This window comes from Cervus elaphus, chromosome 10 (assembly GCF_910594005.1).
Source record: "Cervus elaphus chromosome 10, mCerEla1.1, whole genome shotgun sequence".
Classification (NCBI taxonomy): domain Eukaryota; kingdom Metazoa; phylum Chordata; class Mammalia; order Artiodactyla; family Cervidae; genus Cervus; species Cervus elaphus.
In genome coordinates this window covers 18,490,368-18,497,955 of record NC_057824.1, presented here as the reverse complement: position 1 = coordinate 18,497,955, position 7,588 = coordinate 18,490,368, and the positions used below count along the sequence as shown (strand labels likewise).

General features: G+C 44.7%; 1 non-coding gene across 1 annotated transcript; it reads left to right on the top strand.

The window, feature by feature from the left end:
* Positions 1-725: 725 nt before the first annotated feature.
* On the top strand, positions 726-853 carry LOC122702360. Its single transcript, XR_006343228.1, has one exon. It is a non-coding gene; the product is annotated as a small nucleolar RNA SNORA40 (small nucleolar RNA).
* The last annotated feature ends 6,735 nt before the right edge of the window (positions 854-7,588 follow it).

The following is a 7,588-nucleotide window of genomic DNA, read 5'->3' as shown; positions in this document are numbered from 1 at the left end:
TCATGCCATGCACTAGAAAGCTTGTGACAGCACTGTGAGAACAGCCAGACATTCCCACCTGGGAATTACCTGGACGCCCACGAGCAGCAAAACGAACTTTGGTCTATTCACACAATGGACTATCACACGACTGTGAGAGTGAACACTGAGAGCTGTGTGACTCACAGGTGCAAGACTGAGCCAAAGAAGCCATAGTGAAGAGCTCACACTACATGAATCCATTTCTATAAAAATTACAGAAAGGAAGAAGCTAATCTTTGCTGCTAGAAATCAGGAGCGTGGTGACCCCAGGTGACCTCGTGCTTGGAAGGGAGCGCAAGTCAGGTCGCTGGGAGCGGGGCCCATTGGCGGGCTTGGTTTGTGGAAACGCATTGTACCGCACCCTGCTCTTTTCTGTGTCAAAGGTCTGGGAACCTGCAATGACTCAAACAATCCCATCACCCAACAGTGTGGATCCCGCAGGGGTGGCGGGTTCCCTTCCTGTCCCGTGCAAAGCGTGGGCCTGCGTCTGACGGCTTCCTCTCTCGCCCCTTCGTGCTGGCTCTCATTACCTGTGGAGGGCAGCAAGGGTGCTGGGGAGTCAGCCTAGAGCCATAGGAGCTGGCTCTGCGAGCCATTGGCTCCAAAACTCTGAGCACACCACCCCTCTGCTCAACTTAGGTAAACTCGCACAGGATCCTTGTGAGGATGGAGGGAGGAATGTGCGTAAAGAGCTTAGCCTGGGTAGCACTTGTGTTTGTTTTTGTTTAATTTGTGGACAAAGACTTAACAGACAAGTGCAAAAGTAAGTCCTCTTTTGCAACCCACAACTCATTGTTCAGTATGAGTTTTGATACAGATAAGAAGGAACATGATCCATAAAATGGGTGTGTATTGATGACCATAAAGATTGCTTCCAGGGCTGTAAAGTTAAATAAGCTTTTAAATTACCAGCTGTATTGATCCTAGTACTCAGTTTTAATGTTGACATAAAACAAACAAAGATGGGCTCCTCTTTTTAGGCTTTTATCTTCGGAATACAGTGTCTGGATTTTCCAAAGGTATTGGCATATCCCAATGATCTCTGTCAAGTTCTAGGGTGTGATAACTTAGGAATTAATATGATTTGAACTTGATAAGCTTTTAGAGAACTAGACATCCCATCTTCTGACCCTAAACAGGATCCTATAGTGAACTGCTTGAGGAAATTGGATCTTAAAGATTACAGGTGGCAAACTTTGAAGTGCACTCCACTGAAGATCAGAGAGGCCCAACTAAAACAGCTGTGGCATCACAGCTGTGGATTGAGCAGAACTTTTTGTAGGGCTGCCTTGAAGACGACAACTTTGGAGGAACTATGGTGACTGGCAGTGGAAAGAATCAGGACATGTGAAAATCCTTAAAAATTTATTGACTTAAATAACTTTGCCTATGTTATGAATAAAAAGAAACCTTTGTGCAGAAAAAAACAAACAAAAAACAAAAAAACAAAACAACAACAAAAAAAAGAGCTTAGCCTGGGGACTTCCCTGGTGGTCTGGTGACTAAGAATCCACCTTGCAATGCAAGGGACATCAATTCGATCCCTGGTCTGGGAAGAACCCACACGGCATGGAGCAACAAAACCAGTGGGCCACAACTACTCAGCCAGCGCTCTAGAGCCTGGAAGCTGCAGCCTGCATGCCTAGAGCCCGTGCTCCATGACAAGAGAAGCCTGAGAACCACAACCAACAGTAGCCCCCATTCACCAAAAGTGGAGAAATTTTGTGCACGAAGACCCACCACAGCCAAAAAATTTACCAAAAAAATAAATACGTCTTAAAAAAAAAAAAGACTCTGAGCTTCCAAGGCAGGGGGCCCAGGTTCGATCCTTAGTCAGGAAACTAAGATCCCACAAGCCGTGTGCTGTGGCCAAAAGAGCTTAGCGTGATACCTGGCGCCAAGAAAGTACTCAGTGCTGTTTGTTGCATCTCTCGAAATGATCACAAGACTGTGTTTGAGGCTTTCAAGCCAGCGTGCATCAGCCTGGGGGGTGGAGGTGGGGTGGTAAGGAGGATGCTGAGGACTGTGGAAGGAGAGAGGCACCCACAGGGGTTCAGGCTCTGCTCCAACGAGCCAAACCCTCTCGTTACCTGGAGCGTTACACCGCTGTCCTCAATTCACTCCAGTTGCCTCCAACCTGTAACAGAAGATAAAAAAACAGGCAAGATGAATTTATTCATAGAAGCTGGGCTGGTGGCTTCCTCCTGCGGGGTGACAGTGAGTGGACGAGGGCACAGGGAGGCTGCTGGGGAGAAGAGGTCACGCTCTGTCTTGAGTGAGGTTCGTGAAAATGCATCAAGCTCAATACTTAAGATGTGCACCTTTCCTTTGGGTCTCAATGTCAGAATCGGGCCCAATTTTAGCTCTGGCCTAAGAAAACTAAACAAAGAAGGCCAAACACTACCCTGGCCCCCTTGTTCTATAATGCAGGCTCCAAGTCAGGAAAGACAGGTCACAGACGAAGCCACTTCCCCACTTGTGTCATTGTTCTGCCAGCAGAGGGCGCTAGTTTAGAGAGGATGGAGGCGCTCTGATTTTCCCCACTATGGGCTATTTTCTGCATAACCTGGGAAGCAAACAGGAAGGTTATCTGGAATCCCATGGGCCACCCAGTTGAAGGTCGACAGGGGTTCATCTAGAGGCAGGATGACCTCATGGCAGGGGCTGAAAAGCACCCGTGGCCGAAGGTGTGCTGGCCCTGAGGCACTCCAGCTGCCCCAGTTCAGTTCAGTTCAGTCGCTCAGTCGTGTCCAGCTCTTTGCAACCCCATGGATTGCAGCACGCCAGGCTTCCCTGTCCATCACCAGCTCCCGGAGCTTACTCAAACTCATGTCCATCAAGTCGGTGATGCCATCCAACCATCTCATCCTCTGTTGTCCCTTTCTCCTCCTGCCTTCAATCTTTCCCAGCATCAGGGTCTTTTCAAATGAGTCAGTTATTTGCAAGAGGTGGCCAAAGTATTGGAGTCTCAGCTTCAGAATCATCCTTCTGATGAATATTTAGGACTGATTTCCTTTAGGACCCCAGCTGCCCCAGTTAGGGTAAAATCAGGACAAAAAATAAAGTGAAGTTGCTCAGTCGTGTCCGACTCTTTGTGACCCCATGGACTGTAGCCTACCAGGCTCCTCCATCCATGGGATTCTCCAGGTCAGAATACTGGAGTGGGTTGCCATTTCCTTCTCCAGGGGATCTTCCCGACCCAGGGATTGAATCTGGGTCTCCCACTTTGTAGGCAGACGCTTTTAACATCTGAGCCACCAGGGAAGTCCAAAGAATAAAGGGCGGATGGCTTCTAAGTTCAGGTGAGAGGTCGGTGGCAGGTGGGGAAGGTAGGTTTGGGTGCATTAGGGAGGAGGGAGGGGTCTGCAGAAAGTGAATGCTCCCTAGGAAAGGGTGAGACAGGCAGATATCCTGCAGGACAGCTAATGACAGCTCTTGCCACCTCCTGTGATGGTCGGATGTAGCAACATGTTAATAATGAATAAATCTACACGGCGGGTATATCAGAGTTCATGATTCTCGTCTTGTCACCTCTCTATGTGTCTGAATTTTTTTTCCCGGCTGAAAGCTTTTTTGTTGTTTGTTGGTTTAAGTGATCCTGTCCTCAATGCTCTTTTTTCGTATACTTTAAAAAAAATATTTATTTACATATTTGGCTGCACCAGATCTTAGTTGTGCCATGCAAACTCTTTGGTTGAGGCATGTGGGATCTAGTTTCCTGACCAGGGACTGAACCCAGGCCCCCTGCACTGGGAGCACAGAGTCTTAGCCGTTGGACCATCAGTGAAACCCTCTATTAGTTGATGGGTTGTTTCCACTCTTTTGCTTACAGTGAACATGAACATTCATGCTATGAGTATGAACAAATGCTATGGACATTAGTGTATGTGTTTTCGTGTGGATGTATTTTTCATTTCTCTTGGGTATATTCTTAGGGTACCTTATATTTAATCTTTTGATGAACATTTGCCTTTAGTTTTAAGTCAGATACAATTCAATCACCTCATTTATTCCTTGATTCCTTTAATAGCAAGGGGGAAATGGCAATTTCATTTTTGTGAGTGAAGGAATAGAGGCCCAGGGCATTGAAAGGACAGCAGATACTAACAGCTTCCATTTGTATCGAGTGTCAGTAAGTGCCAAGATCCATGCAAAGTGACCTAACTACAGCAAGCCAGTCCATCCTCACAACAGCCCCATGAAGCTGGTCTTATATTCAATCCCATCTTGTGGTTGGAAAAATTAAGTACTTTGAACAAGGCCACACGGCCGTACAGTCCAAGACTTGAACCCAGTTCCGTCTTAATAAACTTAGGCTTTCAGTGGTGCTCAAAGTGAAAGCGAAAGTGTTAGTTGCTCAGTCATGTCAGACTCTGTGATGCCATGAACTGTAGCCTGCCAGGCTCCTCTGTCCATGGAATTCTCCAGGTAAGAATACTGAAGTGAGTTGCCATTTCCTTCTCCAGGGTATCTTCCCGGCCCAGGGATCGAACCTGGGTCTCCCTTTGCCGTTTGGTGGACTCTGGAGGATCAGCAAATCCCCACCAGCCTCTGGCATGGTAAGGTTTGCCTGTACTCTTCTCCTGCACGGGATACTCTGGACCACCCTTGACCTCCCTCCTCTCTGACCCTTCTCAGTCTCCACAATTCTTCCCTCTGGATCCATCCTAGAGCCCTCTCCCTTCCTAATGGGTCTTCCTGCCTCCAGTCTCTGCCCCTTCCACACTGCCAGAATGCTTTGTTTAAAGCACAGATCTGGTCACATCACTCAGCTTAAAATCCTCAACATTCCCCCTACCACCAAACAGGGTCAGTGCTACTTGCCATAGACTGGTTCAGAAGACAAGTCCTTCCTCGACCAGCACCCTCCCATTTCATATCCTACACTCCAGCTGTGAAGAACTGCTTGCATTTTCCCAGAGATTCTTGGCATCACTTTTCTGGGACTTTGCAGGAGCAGTTCTCACCGCCCGAGTGCCCTTCCCAACTTCTTCCACCTAGGGATCTGTCACACATCCGTCAAGTCCCAACTTATTCAATGTCTATCTCTTCTCTCAAGCTTTCTCCATTTGAGTGCTTCCTCCCTGACTTCGCAAAGCACTTGGTCTAGCAGTCTTCAACACAAGCTACTATATTAGCCTCCCTAGCCAGACTGTGCACTTTGAGAACAGAGACTGGGCTTTATTCCATTCTGTGTATTTCCAGGCCTGGAACAAGATCTTGCTTGGTTGAATGAGTAAATGAATAAATGTTTGATATCTGCACTGTCTCATACAATAGCCACAAGCTGCATGTGGCTATTGAGACTATGAGATGCAGCTGAACCAATCTGAGATGTGTAAAATAAGTATAAAATACACTGGATTTTGAAGACTTGGTGTGAGAAAAATAAGAATGCAAAATATATCACTGATAATTTTTTATGTTGATTAAATATTGAAACAATAATATTTTGTATTGTGTTGTGTGTGTGTGCTCAGTCGTGTCCAACTTTTTGGGACCCCATGGGCTGTAGCCCACCAGGCTCCTCTGTCCACAGAATTTTCCAGGCAAGAATACTGGAGTGGATTGCTATTTCCTCCTACTCCAGGGGATCTTCCTGACCCAGGGATGGAACCCGAATTTCTTGTGTCTCCTTCATTGGCAGGTGGATTCTTTACCACTGAGCCACCTGGGAAGCCCAATATTTTGCATATATTAGGTTAAATAGAGTTAATCTCATCTGTTTCTTTTACCTTTTAAACATAATTAGTAGAGACTTTAAAAACTACATGTGTGCTAATCTCCTATCTTCCTAATTGCTTCTCGGTCTAAACCGTGCTCCACACAACAATCACAATAATTTTTTAAAAAGTCAATCAAATCATATACAGTTGAGTCTCATTGTTAGTGGTATTTATGTTCTATAAAGCCGCTGCAACTTCCCAGTCATAAAAAGGAATGAAATAATGCCATTTGCAGAAACATGGAGAGACCTAGGGATGATCATATTAAGTAAATTAGAAAAACAAGTATCAGGGACTTCCCTGGTGGTCCAGTGGCTAGGACTCCCCACTCCCAATGCAGGGGGCCTGGGTTTGATCCCTGATCAGGGAACTAGATCCTATGCGTTGCAATGATCAAAGATCCCACATGCCACACAACTAAGACCTGGTCAAATAAATTAATAACTATTTAAAAAAAAGAAAAATAAATATCATACGATATTACTTATATGTGAAATCTAAAATATGACACAAACTGGGATTCCTTGGCAGTCCAGAGAATTAGGACTCCGTGCTTTCACTGCCAATGGTGTGCATTCAATCCCTCATCAGTGAACTAAGATCCAGCAAGTTGTGAGGCACAGCCATAAACAAAAATTTAAAAGTAAAATAAAGATAGAAAACTCACAGGCTCATGGTCACTAAATGGGAAAGAGGGTGGGGGAGTATAAATTAGGAAGTTGGGATTAGCAGAAATAAAGTACTATATGTAAAACATATAAATAACAAGGTCCTATGGAATAGCACAGGGAACTACATTCAATATCTTGTAATATACCATAATGGAAAAGAATATGAAAAAGAATATATTGTATAACCGAATCACTTTGCTGTACATCAGAAATGAAAACAACATTGAAAATAAACTATACTTCAATTTTTAAAAAAAGTGGTGGGAATTCCTTGGTGGTTCAGTGGTTAGGATCAGTGCTTTCTCTGCCGGGGTCCCAGTTCAATCCCTGGTCAGGGAACTAAGATTCTGCAAGCAATTCTGAGTGGGAAGAAAAGGAAAAAGAAAGCAGGAACATCATCTGGGTAAATTAAAATTGACCAAAGACCAAAATTGACCAAATATTTAAATATTAACCATAAACTATATCTAAACCCCTAATTACCTGATTAAGAAAAAAAGAAAATAAAAATTCTTTAAAAAGTCACTGTAAATCCTGAAATAGTGAATACAGTAAGTCCCCTACATGTGAAAATTCAAGTTTTGAACTTTCAAAGATGTGAATGTGTGTTTGTATGTTCAGTCATGTACGTCAGTTCATGTGTCTGGTAAATGCTGTCACACGCCTGCAACCTCTCCAAGTGGTTGTGCTTTACTGTACAGTACTGTGTAAAGCACACTAGTACAGCATGTTTATCTCAAGCCCAGGATGTCCAGAAGCAAGCGCAAAAGCAGCAGTGATGTAGCTGTTACTGCTAAGAAGCACCAAGAGATAACAATAGAAACAAAAGTGAAAATAATTGAGTGGAGCGACAGAGGAAGAAGTAACTGAAGAACAGAAGAGGGTCATGATGCAGGAAATGGTACGGGGATTTTCTTATTTGAGGAAGCACTGTTAGTGTTTGAGGCACAGAACCCGGACATAGAAAGGTACACAAAGGTTGCAGCAGCCATTCAGAATGCAATCCAGTGCTACCGTGTCATCTATGATGACAAAAAAAAGAGTTACTACCCAGACATCACTGGATTGTTTTCTCAGGAGGGTAGATAGAATTGAATCCAGCAAGGAACCAAAACCTGTGCCATCTATGTCAGGTGTGAGTGAAACTGCAGCTTGCCCTCCGTCTCCTAT